At 36.6% G+C, this 17,976-nt stretch overlaps 1 protein-coding gene across 11 annotated transcripts in view; it reads right to left on the bottom strand.

The window, feature by feature from the left end:
- The window catches only part of LOC411157 (fat-like cadherin-related tumor suppressor homolog), a 511,957-nt gene that overhangs the window by 374,794 nt on the left and 119,187 nt on the right, over nucleotides 1–17,976 (bottom strand). Inside the window, exon 2 of one of the 11 annotated variants that reach the window (XM_026441195.1) lies at nucleotides 7,822–7,903. The exons of the other annotated variants lie outside the window; for them this stretch is intronic. The gene's annotated coding sequence lies outside the window, so the exon portion shown is untranslated. The remainder of the gene's footprint in view (nucleotides 1–7,821; nucleotides 7,904–17,976) is intronic. 11 annotated transcript variants of the gene reach the window in all.

The following is a 17,976-nucleotide window of genomic DNA, read 5'->3' as shown; positions in this document are numbered from 1 at the left end:
CTACTTTGGCGCAGATTTCTCGAAACGGATATACGATTTTCCATCGTTCCCCGTGAAGAAATGACGGGAGTAATAAATTTTTCATCCGCGGCAGTATGGCGAAAGAAAAACTTTGATAGAAGGGTCGAGGAATCGCATCTGGAATCCGGGAGATACGACGGATACGACAGATGCTAGGAGCATGCCAAAGTAACAAGAAACATCGATCAAAAAAGGGGGGCTGCCACGCAAAGATAAAGCGTCTTCCGATAAAATATCGGGAAAAGGAATTTCCAAATTTTTATTCGACAAATTTCAATGAAGAAACTTCGACTTTACGAATAAAAAAAAAAAAGAAAGAGGATAAATAATTTTCACCGTTTCATTTTCACGCTCCACCCAGAGAAAAATGGAACGCATTATCGGAAGTAAAAAGCCAACTGGAAATCCATCCGGAAGGATGCGTTATCGAGAGATGCAGGGCGTGGTGTCGAGGCGTGCCGTTTTCCATTTCGGATAAATAGGTCGGCCGGATTTTTGCAGTTTTGCAGTTGATCCAACCCGACCGATATTCTCGGCCGTGATTATTCCTCGATAAAGGGGATTTAATCGACGATCGCAAAACTCGTCGCGGCCTGCGTCGAAAATCTAGGCATTTTCGCGTTTCTCTCACCTGATGAACGAAACTCGTGTAAAAACAAGAATTCAAAGAGTGTGCGATATAAAATAATTTCCTTATCCATAGAAAAATAGACAATGATTCCTCGAGATTTCCTTGTTTCTTATAATTTTTCGATCATCGAAAGTTTCGAATATTCAATTCGCAGAATATCATTCTGTTCGAGAATTTTCTTTAGGATTAATTTCTCAAATGAAGATGAAGATCGAGTTGAAATTTCTTTTTCCACGAGAACGAAAACAAATTTTGGTAAAAATTAGTCGAAACTGTTTTCAATTTTTTCTTTATTTAATCTTACTTGGAATTTTTCATTTCCAGTACGCTTATTTTCCAGCGATATTATAAATTTCTTTTTTTTTAAACAAAAAATTAATTATCTATGACTTGGATATTTATTAGCTCGACGAAGAAACGACAAATCTATCAATACACACACATTTAAAAAATTAATCTCTTTCATAATAATATCTTATTATTATTCTTTTCTATTAGCTATCTAAATAAATCATAGTACTATATACTATTTATATGTCAATCGTATTTCTTATCTTCCAGATAATCAAAGAAATTCTTCCTTCACGAATTAATCAAGTAATCGACAATCCAATCCATTTTAGAATATTTAAATTCGTGGATCGAATGAAGAGAACGGTCATCGAACACAGCCACGAGTAATTACGTATATTAAAACGTTTTTGCCGCGTGCTGGGCTTTGTCGCCTCGCCCAGAATCCCCGGCTAAATACACGCGAGATTTCGCCGCTCCGGATTACGTCCTATCATTACGTTAACAGCATCGTTATTAGCCGTTTTAAACCGTGTGTATAACCATGTGTCATTGTAATCGAAGGGAGGGGAAACGAAGGATCGAGAATATGGTGAGTCGCTTTCCCATTACTCCTCCACACATGCTTTCGAAAGTTACGAAATCGATTCGAAAAATATTTTCATTCACCTTAATCCTAACTTGGCTTACTTGGTTTAAGCTACAAGAATGTCGGTCACACGTCGAGCCATTTCACGGTTTGACTGAGAGTTCGTCGTCGATATCATCTTTCAGTATAAGAAATTATTACTGTCATTGTCACTATTTAAAATATCTGTCGAATCATTTTTGGTACCTTTCTAATATTCTAATATGTTTAATATTTTTCGAGAAAATATATCAAGAAAATTAGCAAGTGTTTGTCACACGCGTTATTTACATTTGACTCGATCGATCCTTTTTAATATTTTTAAGGCCACCTTTCTAATATTCTAATATTTTTAGTATTTTTCAAGAAAATTAGCAAATGTTTGTGTTATTTACGTTTGACTCGATCGATCGATCCTTTTTAACATTTTTAAGGCCACCTTTCTAATATTCTAATATTTTTAGTATATTTCAAGAAAATTAGCAAGTGTTTGTCACACGTGTTATTTACGTTTCGACGTACTATATCTCACGATATTGTAAGTTGAGGGGTTAAAAGGTTCGGTGAAACAGGATACGGATGTTTCGTAGATATGGACTTCCGTCTGAAAAATTAAAGCCTCCATTTTCCATTGCAGTACGAGTGGTAATGAAAATTCGATGAAAAACGCCACTCGTTGTTGCGCGAAAGAGGACGCAAGTTAGATTACACTCTATTCGGAAGAATGTCAATTAAAACGAAGTTGAAGAGAATCATTGGCCGAAACCATTTCATTATCAGTAATGCTGCCTTCCTCGCTTCGTAGAACACAGGCGAGACACATTTTCGAGATTAGAATTTTCGCCTTCCCTCGATGAAGTTGATGTCTTATTGTTGAACCTAGCCGATACTTCCACCCCCGAAGAGAACGGTTTCGTGCTTTATCACGATGACCCCGATAATATAAGCCGTTAGAAGGTGAACAAACGGCTCGCTTGTTACGTTAATCGACTTCTCATCGGCCGCGTAAACCTATCCGACATATGAATGAAGGAAAATGTTGTTGTGCAACGTAGAGATACGGGCCGTGTTATTAAAGGGGCGGAAATGTCGGTTTCTGAAAGGTTTACGAGGTTGTCTCTTTCGCTCGGGGGAGTTATTTACCTTAGGGGATGTGATTTAAATGTGTTGGTCGAGTATCGTTAATATCCTTCTCTGAATAATTCGAAATACCGAGAAACGAAATGATTCGGAATAATCGAAACTTTGGATCTCTTGGAAGCGTAAATAAGTTTGAACGTCGAACGATGAAACTTTTGCTTTCGATATTTCTTTGATTTTTTAAATGACTTTGATATTTAATTAACTTTTAATAATCTCTTTAAAAATTGGTAAATTTGAATATAGGATTCGAGGTAGTATTATTTGAAGAAAGATTGTAATTTTTTGGAGAACGATTCTTATCTAATTTGTCGTTTAACGTTTCGTATTGGAAACACGGCCAGACAAATCGGCTATCGATTTTACAACCAGACTCCGGAGGAAGCGTTTTTCTGCATTCTGATGCAGAGCGGGTGGAAACAGTTCATTGGAATGCCGAGGAAAGTGTTCAACACTTTCGAACCGATTACTCGATACGAAACAGCTTTTATTTTCCTACGGTTCGACGAGGCCAAGTGTTTGGCGAGCAGCGCGAACCGAAATAAACAGCCTACGTGGCTCTGCCTCCTTCGTGAGGAACGAGCATGCTTAAGAATTTATCCTCCGACTTCTTTTTCCTCCTTTTTTCGAATTTGAAAATTACTCGAAATAAATATCCTCTCTTGATTTAACTTTATACAATCTACGGATAACTCATCCTTTATCCTTTATTTCAAAGTGTTCTCGTTTCTTTTTAAATTGCGCGAAAAACGAGCGACGAGAAACGGACTAACCGCGTTTCAAGTTTCGCCAGAAACCTCGCAACGACTCCCCTCCACGAATTAAAAATCCATGCAACCACCTTTCAAGAAACGAACTCTCCCTCCCATATTGCTATAGAGTTACGTATCTTTCTCCTCCACTATTCAGAATACAAGGATCCACTCTCCACTTCCTTCCTCCTCCCCTTCGATTCAAAGTATTGGTAATTTTACACAAAACGGAAGAAACGGAAAATTAACCCTCCCCAAAATCGACAATACCTCGTTACACGGCCACCTGTAATCCTGAAAGGATCAACTATCCACTAACCCGGCAACTATGCATCACCACGCTTCCGCCATAATTCGGTAACCACCGAAATCCTATTACCTCCTCTCTAACGCCGGACCAACAGCTCCCTCCCCTCTTCAAGTACTCGCATCGATTGCGTCCCCCCCGTGAACGACACGAATTTTGGCCGTGTATGCGAGGCAAAAAAAAATTCGACGGCTCCCTATTTCTGGAAAAGTTTCAGGGGTGGTGCGACGACTTGCGTTTCCAGGGGTTAAAAGACGTAAGTAAGTAAGTACGCGTAAGCACACGAATGGCAGCAGCTGCGCGTGCCTCGAATATTTAAGCCGCTTAAGGGCACGAATCGTGTCCAAGGAGGAGGAAGAGGGACGACGATCGCGACCACCACGAATTGGGTTAAACGGGGTGGTCCATATTTAATCGAGGACCCTCCTCTAGTTTTCCACGCTGGGAATTCAGTTTTCACGATCACGTCCTCTCCGAACTCTCCTCGAGTCGGATACGCTTTGAATACGACGAGCAAGTAGAAGTTTTTTTTTTTGAGAACGAGGAGGGGAGATTAAAAGAAATTTTGGTGAAACCGGTGGATGAATGGATTAGATTTGTCGTTTTCGATCGTGATAATAATGAAGATTTATTACGAGGGTTTATCAAGCGAAAGAGAACGGATATAATGATAAAAATGAAAATTGATGATTTTTTCGTGCAACGATAATAATGAAATTGAATATGTATTATATTTATCGTTGTTAATATACGAAATATTTTAGAGTTATTTCTTTTTTTTTTCAAGTACGGAGATATTAATATTGGAAATGGCGCGTATCTTAAATCAAACAATCGACTCTCCAAACAAGTGGGCCCATTATCGGGCGAGAAATCTTGCGAACCGGTCAAATTGGTATCCGCCTTTTGGGCGCGAGAAAAAATTATCATTAAAGAGGGATCGTAATTCAGAGAAATGAAAGGCGTGAAGCGGAGGTATCAATTTCATCATAAATTAATATTCAGCGACACGGGTCCAAACATTTCGATGCCGTGATGGGGGCCCCGCTTCGTTATGTAAATTTCATCTTCGGAAGATGTCAGCCCCGATAAATCCTTCCGGGCAAAAAAAATCCTTCGTGTTGTTACCTCGAAATAAATATTCTCGATCGATATTGGTCGATCGAACGAACTTGAAATTATCTTACTTACGTAAAAGTGCTGTTGGAAATGAAATTCGAAAAAGGATGAAGATAAATAATAAAGAATCGATCTTAAAAAATTGTATCGAATAATAATGGAGGAGATCTGTTTTAAAGTAAAAAGTTTTCTTCGTCGTTTCCCTTGAAAATTTTTATCATATATTTTAAAGCAAAAGTTAGGATTATTAATTATAAATATTTATAAGATATGCAAGTCTCGATAATTGTTTTTCTTTTTTCGGGAAAATATAATAAATCGATTCGAATAAATTCTCAATAATTAAAAAAAAAAATTGATCAACAAATGGTATTTTGAAAAATTTTGTTTCTTAGAATAGTTAATTAGATAATTATCGAAACAGGTTAAAGATCCTTTCGCAATGGGATTCTTTTGTTCATTTAAAGATCGTTGAAAAGTTTATTGGTCAAAAGCAAGCCTACCCTTTCGCTACTCTTCATTCTCTTAACGAAGATAATGAGATTAAAATTGTAACAAGCGGTCTCTTTGTCTCTTGCTAGGAAAAAAAAAAGCGAATGTATACTGATTAATAAAAGAAGAACGATAGCAAAACATTTACAGGAGTAACACGTTCAAACTATTATTTCGATTCCATTTCTCTCTCTTTCTTTTTTGAAAAATATTCCATTTTTACTTTAAAGTTATCTGCGATGCACAGAGTTAAAAGAGTTGTTTTTTTTTTATTTTTATTTTTATTTTTTTTTCTCGTTACTGAATCCCGATACAAACGATATTTTTTAGATTTTTCAAAAATTTGATTTTTTTTTTTTTATCTCGACCAGTCAGTCATTGTATCCTGGCCAATCCGTTTCGAGAATCGACGGATTTACGCGAAAACTTAAGCTTTAATTCGGCGTGAACGTGTCTTTTCTTGAATACTTTATAGTTTTAAATCCAGATGTATAAACAGTGGATAAAAATTCGTTACGTAACAATGGGGAAAGAGTATTCCACCGACAGGATTTATTTATCGATTGTATACAATACCACCAATCGTGGAAAAAATATTCTTCTATATTCGAGTCGGTAATTTTGTTCTGGAAAAACAAAAACGAAAACAAAACAAAAAAGAAAATAAAAGGGAAAAAAAAATAACTTTTGATTTCGAGTTGCGTATTATCGAATGACAAACTTTTTCAATTGTTAAATATCGGAAATTTGCATCAAAATTCAGAAGAGAGGAGAGAAATTTTTGTTGAGAATGGCACACGGTTGTTGCATCGTATTACACGTTTGCCTGTTTCCCTTTGTTCATTTCATATTCTTCTTTGCATCAAAATATAATTATTGTAAATTAAAAATGGACAATTTGAATAATTTGTCGGAAATATCGCGTATGCACATCGCGAATTGAAATCGTGAAAATATTTTTGAAATATCAATTGTAACCAAAATGATTGTGCCCAGTTATATTGTTCAAAGTTGCGAATAATATTTCAATTAGAATTTATTTCTTTTACCATGCATTTCGCAAATTTGCCGTGATAAAATTATTTCTACCGAAATTTGAAAAGCATCAATAATATTTTTAATGATTCGTTAAAAATTATAAATCGTTACAATAATTTTTCCAAATTAAATCGATACATATTTCTTCGATCAACTAAACATTTTTCAGTGTCGAAAAATGTTTGAAATTTGTGAAAATATTTTTTCCTTTTTTTTTTTTTTGCGACAATAGAGGAAATTGAATCGAAAATTTCACATGAACGTTTTCACTTGTCCTCCTATGAATAGAGAAAATTGTATCATTCTCGAAACTTCTCTTTGAGCCTACCATTCTCCTTTCTTCTTAAATTCATCCTCTGAAGTTTTCAAAAAGTATATTCGAACTTTCGTTTCCCAATAATCGAAAAAATCATATTTAATTTTTATCAACTCGTTTCTGATTAATAAAATTCGGACATTCACTTATCAACAAACTATTTCGAACCGCAATGTACTCCTCGATAAAAGTCGGCCACGGTTAAAAGCAAAGTTCTCGAACCAATAAGAAGTTAAACTCGAGGAGAGATTCGTTGAAAGTCGCCAAAAATTTCTCAAAATCGCAACTTGTTAAATTCGCTGAATCTATCGAGTTAAATGGTTTATCAATCGATCGATAAAGTTTCTCGTAAGTGCTCGATCAATTCGATAAAAATTCGATGAAATAAGCTCGATGAAAATCGAGTATAACGATAAAATGTTAAATTTAAAGAGTATTCTATTCGATCGATCTAATACAAATATTCGATATCTTCACAGATATCTATCTTTCGAATTATTAAAAATAAAATCGCTTAAAGAGATATCGAAGAGATTCGAAAATAGATGCAATTCGATTCGACGACCCGTTCTATATAAATAAACCCGCTTAGTGAAGAAAAGAAAATTTTGCAAAAACGATCAGATTCTTATAGACGCAAGATAGACGAAACAAATACAAATATTGCATGGTTAACAATAATATTTATAGAAAAAGTTGCAAGCAAAATTCCACGAATTTTTCTCGCCGAACGAGAACCTTTTTTCATCATACTGTCTTTGCTCTCGTCGCAAAAACACCGCGTTTATACCGTTCGAATAAATACATTCTCGATGATCGTGATTCATTAGAGGGACAAACAGGCTTGTTTATACGTACGTATAAGCGGAATCAAAGGCCAGGAGAAGTCAACCACCCCTTTAAATCACGCGTGAGTCCAGGTTATTGCATGCAAATAGGTATTGCAGTCGAATAAACATATCCAGAGGAGATCGCGAACGGAATTCCCTGGCGAAATCAAGATATCGGTTCGGAGGGGAAATGCGGAAATTCGAGGCGAGTCGCGTATCGGGTGTAGGCAGAATCGATCTAGAGGAAGTGGGCTACCTTTTGGGACAGTGTCGTCCAATCGAAACGGTTCACTTTGACGAGGCTGTTTACAAGTTTGCTTGTAATTTGGCCGGTTTACCTGCAACAGAAGAGGAGACGATTATCGATCGATGATTAATCTCGGTGGTCAAAGGTCGCTTTGAAAAAGGAGAGATAAAAGTATCACTGGTCGTCAATTTCGATTCCAGCTTTTCACGCGTGGTTCATCATTTTTCAGAGAATATTTTATATCTATTCATTCCGCACGAGTGATTGATTTTTATGCTTTGAAAATATTTTTGCAAATATGTATATAATTATTATTAATTTTGTTTTCGTATTGCGAGAATAATTCGAAACAATTATTCGAAATTTAATGAAAAATTTTTTAATTTCGAGTATCCTTCTCACCCATCCTTGAATGCTAATAGATTAAATTTCTTTGTAATATCGTCGAAAAAATCTTCTCCCTCCGTTCTCCAATTTACCTACGACACGAGAGATCCGTCTCTCAACTCGATCCGTTCCAAAGACGTGTTCCCCCCGGTCCGAAGGGAAGGAATATCATTAAAATCCTATTTCACGCGCATGCAGCCTAATCTAATCCGTTCCAGCCAGTTGGAAACGTGAAAACTCGGATGCCACGGAAATGGCATGTTCGCATTAAAACAGGGAAAACGGCGGTGAATTCTGAATAGACAGCACGCCTCTCTCAGCGAGCCATCTCCTCCTTCCCACCGCGGCACGAGTTATCTTGGAAATATGGGGTGTTCGCGCCTCTCCTCCACTGTAACAGGAATTGTTTATCGTGGTCCCTTTTGTTCGATGTTTCGCACAATACGCGATCCGACGTTCTCCCTCGCGCCGTTTCCACGCGCGCCATCAATATCCCCCTCCTCCTCTCCTCTCCCAACGTGGCGGCCGTTTTACACGTCGCGACGTCACGGAACGCGCGACATTCACCGGGGGACAATCGAGGGAGGGGGCGGGGGACGGGACCCAAAGCAAAAGGAAACGGAACGGCGCGCTTTCGAATTAAATTATTTTCACTTTCGTACCCGCAGCGCCAGCCTTTTTGTCCCGGCAAACGGTATTCATCGGGATGCAGTTGCTATGGGGAGGGTTGGTTTCCGGCCACGGTCGGCTGTCGGCCGTGTATCCGTCTCCCTCTCTCCCTGACTGAGAAAGAGGCAATGGAAGAGAGGAGAAAGATTCGAGGTTTTCGTTCGAGGTGGCGTGAATCGGCCGAGGCCTTTCAGGTGTCGCTGCCCTTTACCCGTTTCATGCCTCGTTTCGTCTCGGGTTGCCTTTGATATTTTCATATTTCGAAATTATCATGTACGGTTTTTTGTTTTTAAATTAATTTCAAAAAAAATCTGTCGATGAAAAGTTTTAATATTGACAAGAGACTCGAAGCAACGATGACATTTCATTTTGCAATTAATAAGTTGAAAGTATCATAATGCTCTTATAAATATTAAATTCGTTATAAAGAATTTAGTGCAGAATTTTGGAGGTATCCTATAATATTCAACATTGTAATTCGATAATAATTAAAATAATTGAGCTCACATTTCTTTTCTTTTTAAATTAATTTCAAAGAATCTGTCGATGAAAAGTTTTAATGTTGACTCGAAGCAACTTTGATATTTCATTTTGCAATTACCAGGTTGAAAGTATCACAATGCTTTTATAAATGTTAAATTCGTTAAGTATAAAGAATTTAGTGTAGAATTTTGGAGGTATCCTATAATATTCAATGTTGTAATTCGATAATAATTAAAATAATTGAACTCACATTTCTTTTCTTTTTAAATTAATTTCAAAGAATCTGTCGATGAAAAGTTTTAATGTTGACTCGAAGCAACTTTGATATTTCATTTTGCAATTACCAGGTTGAAAGTATCACAATGCTTTTATAAATGTTAAATTCGTTAAGTATAAAGAATTTAGTGTAGAATTTTGGAGGTATCCTATAATATTCAATGTTGTAATTCGATAATAATTAAAATAATTGAACTCACATTTCTTTTCTTTTTAAATTAATTTCAAAGAATCTGTCGATGAAAAGTTTTAATGTTGACTCGAAGCAACTTTGATATTTCATTTTGCAATTACCAGGTTGAAAGTATCACAATGCTTTTATAAATGTTAAATTCGTTAAGTATAAAGAATTTAGTGTAGAATTTTGGAGGTATCCTATAATATTCAACATTGTAATTCGATAATAATTAAAATAATTGAGCTCACATTCCTTTTCTTTTTAAATTAATTTCAAAGAATCTATAAATGAAAAGTTTTAATGTTGACGAGAGACTTGAAGCAACGATATTTCATTTTGCAATTATCAGGTTGAAAATATCACAATGCTCCTTTGGAGATATCTTATTTAGCAATATAACATTCAACATTGAGCTCGCATTGAAGAATCCCTCAATTTGTTGATCATTCACCTGTTATGTGTGCAGTAACTTTTCTATACGATATATCAAAAAATAAAGATTTTGAAAAATTCTTGAAAAATATTCGATAAAGTTATTACTTATAAACGCAAGTCCTCTTCCTCTCCTATCCTCTCTTCTTATTCCGCCCGATTTTCAATTAAACCCGCAAAATTCCATTACACTCCCCTCCCCTCCCTCCGTTCAATTCCCGAGAAAGCAACAATCCAATTGAAAGAATCCGAGCGCGGTTCGAAACAGGATCTCAGGAGGCGACTTTGCACACCATTTCCATTCACCGCCACGGATATGTCGGGGGCGCTCCGTCGATCCGTTTAGATCCGGCAGATTTGCGGAACAAAATCTCAGGCTGAACACGCATCTTTGTCTCGGTTGGTTGGCGTTCATTGTTCGCCCCCTCAATTCATCGGGTACGTGGTAGTGCGCCTCATAATCCGCGGCTGGCTACCGTGAGCCGCGTCTGCGTGCGTTTCAAAACGTGCGTCGCGGGCTCGCACGTTTTGTCCCGCGCGCTTTGACACGCGTGCACCGGTTCGTTGCGCATTATTCGCGCGCGTTTCGCGACGAGAACGCTTTACAACTCGGCCGCCGTTTTGAAGGAGAGACCGAGCGCCAATTGAGCGTTTGAAAAAAAGAATGAAAAAGGATTCGTTTCTCGAGGAACAAAGTATCTTGACTTTTCCCGTTTCGTGATTTAACGTTATTTTTCTCTCTCTTTACAGTAAGACATTTTCATTTCATTCGGTGATAGAGAGAGAGAGAGATGTTTTAAATTCTTTGTCGTTTTTCTTTTTGTGCAAATGTAAAAAAAATTGTTCTATCGAATTTAATAAATATTCGTTTCGCTTGGAAAATTTTTGCCTTCGATCGATATACCTGAATATTTCCTGAAAGCAGGGCAAATATTCGAGGAAAGAATATACGGGGACGCGGTATAATCCAAATATTTGCTGTATCAACACACACCCGTAATAATTAATCATGGCCGTATTATGGGAAAGCACGCGATATTTACTTGCTTCATCGTTATACATCAATGTTGGAAAAACTGTTCCTAACTACCTGGCATCAGGAAGGCGTCGGGGCTATCTATGGATAACGCTTATGAGAGAAGCACCATGCATTATTCATCCGTAATATCCGTGATATCGTAATACAGAATATTTATTGTCAAGCACCAATCGCATCAATCGAGAGTCAAATGGTGTAATCACCGTGATATCACGAACCCATTATCTTTTCATCGACCGCGTAACACGTAATATATTATAATTATCGAATAAATTTTATTAATATTTCGATAAAACATATTTTAAACTCGTCAAAATTTCATCATCAAATTTTCTTATTCAGTTGTTTCTTTTAATTTTCAATTAATATTCAAATAGAACTTATCTTTAATCGATACATATATCCATTTCTCTCCAAATTATTATTATTATTCCCGATCAAATTTAATCAAAGGATACAGTCAAAGGACACATGCCTTGCGGACATTCATACGTATAAATTCTCTCTACGAGCCGTCAGTATAGTATTTCCGCACAAGCTTTACAAAACTCGACGAGCGTCCATTGTCGAGTGTCCATTGATCACCGAATACAATTAGGTCGAAACATTACGAGGCTCTCTGCTTTTTTTTTATCCTTCTTTATCCGAATATTTTCATTGATTAAAATTGATTAAAACACGCGTACAATATACGCGTTAATTTATTATTTAAATAACAGGACGAACAATTTAGAGATTTTCGACCCTCGTTCGTTTAATTTTTTAAATTTTTGAAAAATTATTTTTATAAATCAAACAATATTAATTAACAAATTATCAAGAAAAAAAAGAAATTGATAAATTGATAGAATAATATAATTTATCAAGCTACAAGTACGAATATTGTATTCAATAATTTATTTATTACTCCCCCATGTTCCCTCTATAAAAAGAAATTGATAAAGTAGAATAATATAATTTATCAACTGTATTATTGTTTGTACTATTGTTTGTGTACTGTAAAATTATTTTTATAAATCAAACAATGTTAATTAACAAATTATCAAGAAAAAGAAATTGATAAAGTAGAATAATATAATTTATCAAGCTGTATTATTGTTTGTACTATTGTTTGTGTACTGTAAAATTATTTTTATAAATCAAACAATGTTAATTAACAAATTATCAAAAAAAAGAAATTGATAACGTAGAATAATATAATTTATCAAGCTACTGTAATATTGTATTCAATAATTTATTTATTACTCCCCCATGTTCCCTCTATAAAAAGAAATTGATAATGTAGAATAATATAATTTATCAAGCTATTGTACTATTGTTTATACTATTGTTTTACTATAAAATTATTTTTATAAATCAAACAATGTTAATTAACAAATTATCAAAAAAAAGAAATTGATAACGTAGAATAATATAATTTATCAAGCTACTGTACTATTGTTTATACTATTGTTTGTGTACTGTAAAATTATTTTTATAAATCAAACAATGTTAATTAATAAATTATCAAGAAAAAGAAATTGATAACGTAGAATAATATAATTTATTAAGCTACTGTAATATTGTATTCAATAATTTATTTATTACTCCCCCATGTTCCCTCTATAAAAAGAAATTGATAAAGTAGAATAATATAATTTATCAACTGTATTATTGTTTGTACTATTGTTTGTGTACTGTAAAATTATTTTTATAAATCAAACAATATTAATTAACAAATTATCAAGAAAAAGAAATTGATAACGTAGAATAATATAATTTATCAAGCTACTGTAATATTGTATTCAATAATTTATTTATTACTCCCCCATGTTCCCTCTATAAAAGCAACGATCGCGTTTACACGTTGCCGAATCTACAAGTTACGCCAGTCCGCGAAATCTCTGAACAGCGTGCATCAGTAACGTCGGAAATACCCCGGAAGAGGGAGCGCATCGATCTTGGTAAAACCAACTATCGTCAGGGGTCGGCGGCTGCAGCTGGAGTTCATCCAACTTTCCTCCATCCAACTCTCTCTCGTCCAACTCGCGTGCATCGGTACGCAAGGAAAGTGTCGAGACGGGGATGAGGAACTAAACAGGAAGGAAATCCTGGCCTGAACGGAGAAACCGGTCGAACCGTTTTACCGATCCGAAATACGAGACTCCATATTGCGCTCGTTTCTAACTTCTGCTCCCTTCTTTTTTTTTTTACGATTCGTTTACATATAGATAGACACGTGGCATCCCGGAAAAAACATCCGATCCGGTCGTAAAACCGAAAATATGGAACACAGAAGAGAATCGTCGTTGTATCGTTGATATTGAAGAAGAAAAGAAGAAAAAGGCGAGTATATAATTATGGAAAAAAAAATATCAAAGAAGATGGAATAATTTTCTAATAATTTCGTTCGAATACACACAACTAGCAGAAAGCAAACAAATCCGTTCGATATTAATATTCATTCCCTTCTAACGAGATTCCTAAAACAATATCCGTAGAAACAGTACAGTGTTCCCAGGGTTAACCTCAACTCTCGGCTCGATCGATAAACGATTAATGCCAACCATCGATATATCTAGGTCGCTCTCAAAATATCCTTACCCGAGTGCTCTCATAAATATTCTATTCAATAGGGTGATGACACCGACTTAGCATAACTCCTCGTTCACCAATTTCGCTACGCTACCAACACCGTAATATATATATATATATTTGCAAACAACAGTTTCGAAACATAACCCTATTAAAATGCAATTCAACAACAACTCTCGATTTCTCTCAACTCCTCCGGGCAAAATCGCCATCACCGAACCTCGAGCGTAATACAATTTTAATAATTTTAATAATTTCAAACAAAAATTACTAATATATTAAAACCTTTTCCTCGCGTTCCATCTTATATTCGACGATATTGCCCAATTAACGATATAAACAGACGACGTCTATTGCAAACGCGCCTTCTTCGTTTACACGATAACATGGTGTTCGCAGTATAAACCATCTTACGGAATCGTTGCGAACGACATCTGTCGATCGTTGGGACGAATCAACGGCGAGCAATCGCGAAATAAAATCGAGGCGAAGCTTGGCCAGAAATATATTTCAATTTTCGCGCGAGAGGGGGAGGGGTAGGTCGGGGCGATAAATCGAATGGCCGTGTAAATATTCCCGGCCGCTAGTAGCGGGAATACATGCGCTTCGCCACGAGCTCGCCACCGCGTGCACGCCGATATTTATCGCCGAGATAAGTCGAATAATACGGAACACCCAGGAGCACGGTTTTTCACGGAAGCCGGGCCGCTCGGAATCGGGACTTCGAATTAGTTTCCGGGTACGGATTGACCGGCTCGAGATCTCGAGTGGATGGATCCCGTCATGTTGAGGTTATGTCACGTTGCTCACGTGCTCGTTAACCTCTTCGATGGTCGCTGAACCGATGTGTTGTATTATTTAATTTTCCGTACTTTTAAATTGTTTACTTGATGTAGAGATAAATTATTGAAGTGTGAATCTGTTTTATAGAATAATTTTTTAAGTATACTTTTATAAACTTTGTATATTATTAATTGAATTTTCTTTATTTATAACCTCAAAAATTAAATCTCATTGAAACAGAGATTTATTAGATTGTTAAAAAGTGAAGATTTATTTCATTCCTCGAATATTTTGTGAATTTTTCATATAAATGTAAACAATGAGAATTAAAAAAAAAATTCTTAACTATTTTTGCATATTTTACATTCAAACGGTAATATAAATAGCTTTACCTACATAAAACTGTGACTTTGAGCTTCTTAAACATGTCACTGCACAATTTTTTTCCCCTCCCCATAATTCAATAGCGCGTAATCTATCACGAAGTTAGTCGTCTCAAAGTTCCACCCGCTACTGTATATATATCTTCCCTCGCCTCGCAATTCAACTTTCACTATCTCGCTCCTTCTCCAAGCCAAGCATGTAAGCCACCTTCCGGAGTCACGGCGCATAGATCAATCCACGCTATATCCTTTGCTACACGCTCACTACACTCGAACTCCGGCCGCACGTTCGATTACTCGAAGAAGATCGAACCGGCCTTACATCCTCGTAAAATATGAATTACACCCGGATTATCCGTTATTTACGACTCCCGGGGACAAGTTTTCCCCTTCGTTTCCCGGTAAATCCTAACGCCAACTTCCTTCTTCTGCCTCTAACTCCATTTCCCCCTCCTCTCTCGATAACGATCGGATACACCTCGAAGAAGAAAAAAGGAAAATTGGATCGTGACGAGCAACAAGTACATCGATTGACAATTTCTTATATTTCTTTCGAGAAACTTTGAAGAGTTGATATATTTACGAAGATGTGCAATCTAATTAAGTATTTCCTTTTCTCTTTTCTTCTTCAAAAAAAGGACTAAACGATTATCTTCGACTCTGAAAAATCTGAGATCGGACTCGATCAGAACGGGCCCGTTGTTCCCCAAAGAGATATATCCCGAAATCTCGTTTCCAGTGGAGAAAAGGCGCGAGCCTTCCTTTGTTCCTCCTTCCACCCTTCCTATCCCCTCGAGCCGATAGTTTAACGGGGGTGTATTCATCGAATCCGCTCGAGATCTTCGGCGGCTTAGCGATCGAGACTCGGCGAGAGATTTCAGGTGAACGACCCTGGTGAATCGGTGAAAGCTCGAGAGGGGAGGAGGAGGAGAGGAGTCGCGTGGAGGGATTTAGAAGCTTTGAAGGCTGTCGAAGGCGCGCATTGGCAGTTCGTTAGCATTTCTGGGACAAACAGAATCGCGGCGGCGATTTGGCATTCAGCTTGGCCACCGGATTCGTAATGGAATCCGGTCGGTGGATGGATTCCGTTTCATCTCGAGCAATCAATCCCCTGATTGGGGAAAGACTTTTGATCAAAGGGAGGGAAAAAGATCACGACTGTTGGAGACAAGACCCGAGGCCTGGCGACCGGAAAGACGGAATTTTCCACGAGACTCTCTCCATCTATCTTTTTTTGATAAAGCGAGGATATAAGAGGAGATATTGGATCATTATTTATCCGTTTATTTCTTTAGTTCGATGCAGATATTTATTTCGTTGCTCGACGGAATGTTAACCCTTTGCACTCGAAATCTTTTTCTGCTCGGTCTATAACACGATTTCACTCGTTCGGTGAATTTCTTGGCCGACTTAAAATGATTTCACGCATGAATTAACATTATAAAAGTTTTATATCCTAATATTTTACGTATCTTTACGTACTAAAGAAAGAATTTTAATATTTTAATAATAATAGTAATTAAGATGGATTTTCAGTTTAGGACAAGTGATGTCTTTCTTATTTTATTGAGAGCAAATCCTAATAACGTTCACATTTTTCATTCGTTCTATATTCTCGTTACACTACATCACTATTTTTCTTCTCTCTATCGTCAATAGAAATAATTTTGTTATTCAAACTCAAACATCAAACTCATCTTTGCTCGAACTAATTTCATTACCATACAAAATTTATTACACTTCTAAATCTTTAAGAATCTATTTTTAAAAAATCAAACATAAATATTAATCATCGATCCAAATGATGCCCGAGTCAAAGAGTTAAACATTGATTCTGAATAAAGCTAATCTTTCTTCATAAACTTGTTCCATCATCCTCGATAATTTCATTTGTTTAATTACGATGAAATCTTCTAAACATCCACATCTTCGATTCTTGTTTGACTTGCGATCGATTTTCAACTATGAATTAATTTTTAACAAAATCCATCCCCGCCATTTCGAATCACTGTAAGAGGACGAACAACGTCCGTAAACCAGTGATCGCTAGAGAAATCGAGCGGAGAGCAGCTCCGTATTCAAAGTGTCTGTTTCCAATTCGGCGTGAAACGCGGTTCCGCCTTATCCATCGTTTCAATAAGGGAGAATTGAATGCTGCGAGGAGAAAGATGTTGCGAGCATCGTAGGGTATTTGAAAGGGCACGAGCAAGCAACGAGTCCCCAACAACCTTGATCGCGATGAGGTGAAAGGGGTCGCGCGACTTCCCCGCGAGATCCGGGACGCGTTTTGATATACGATCCGGTTATTCTCAACGCGTCACGGTTAACAACAATGTAATCACGCCACCTGCGTGAGTGGAGGATATTGATAGACACGATTATCGTTGCACTTTTGCCGCGAGATTCACTTTTGTGCTCGCGATTCGTGAAGCGGAACGACAGGTAACTCGGTGATGACTCGAAAAGGATTTTTTGACAAAGGATGTATATTGGAAAGCTCGGAAAAATAGTCCAGTTTTTGAATTTATGGGATAGAATGGAATCGTAAAAAACGATTCTTCTTCGAGATGTTTTGCGGATTTTGCCGAATGATGACTCTACATCACTACTTCGACAATATTTATTTATGTTTGATTTTTTTAAAATATTATGAATAGATTTCTAAAGTCTTTGTAATTTTAAAAAGTGTGGAATAATATACTATCGAATGATTAGATTTTTTTCATCTCAAATTAAACGATGATCGACGTTAATCTCACTTCGACAGTCGTAGGAATACAGAGATATTATTTGTAAGGATTTCGTTGTTAAATAACGAAATTATTTCTATTCGTTAAGAAATTGAGAGATAGAGAGAAGGAAAATAGAGTGATGGAAATAGAGATGTAGTATAAAAAGATGAAATAAGAAAGGTGAAAGATACTACTTGCCCTGACAACCTAGGAATTACTAGTTACTAT

This window comes from Apis mellifera, linkage group LG6 (genome assembly GCF_003254395.2).
Source record: "Apis mellifera strain DH4 linkage group LG6, Amel_HAv3.1, whole genome shotgun sequence".
NCBI lineage: Eukaryota > Metazoa > Arthropoda > Insecta > Hymenoptera > Apidae > Apis > Apis mellifera.
The sequence above is the reverse complement of the archived record's forward strand: the minus strand, read 5'-3'. Positions and strand labels throughout refer to the sequence as shown.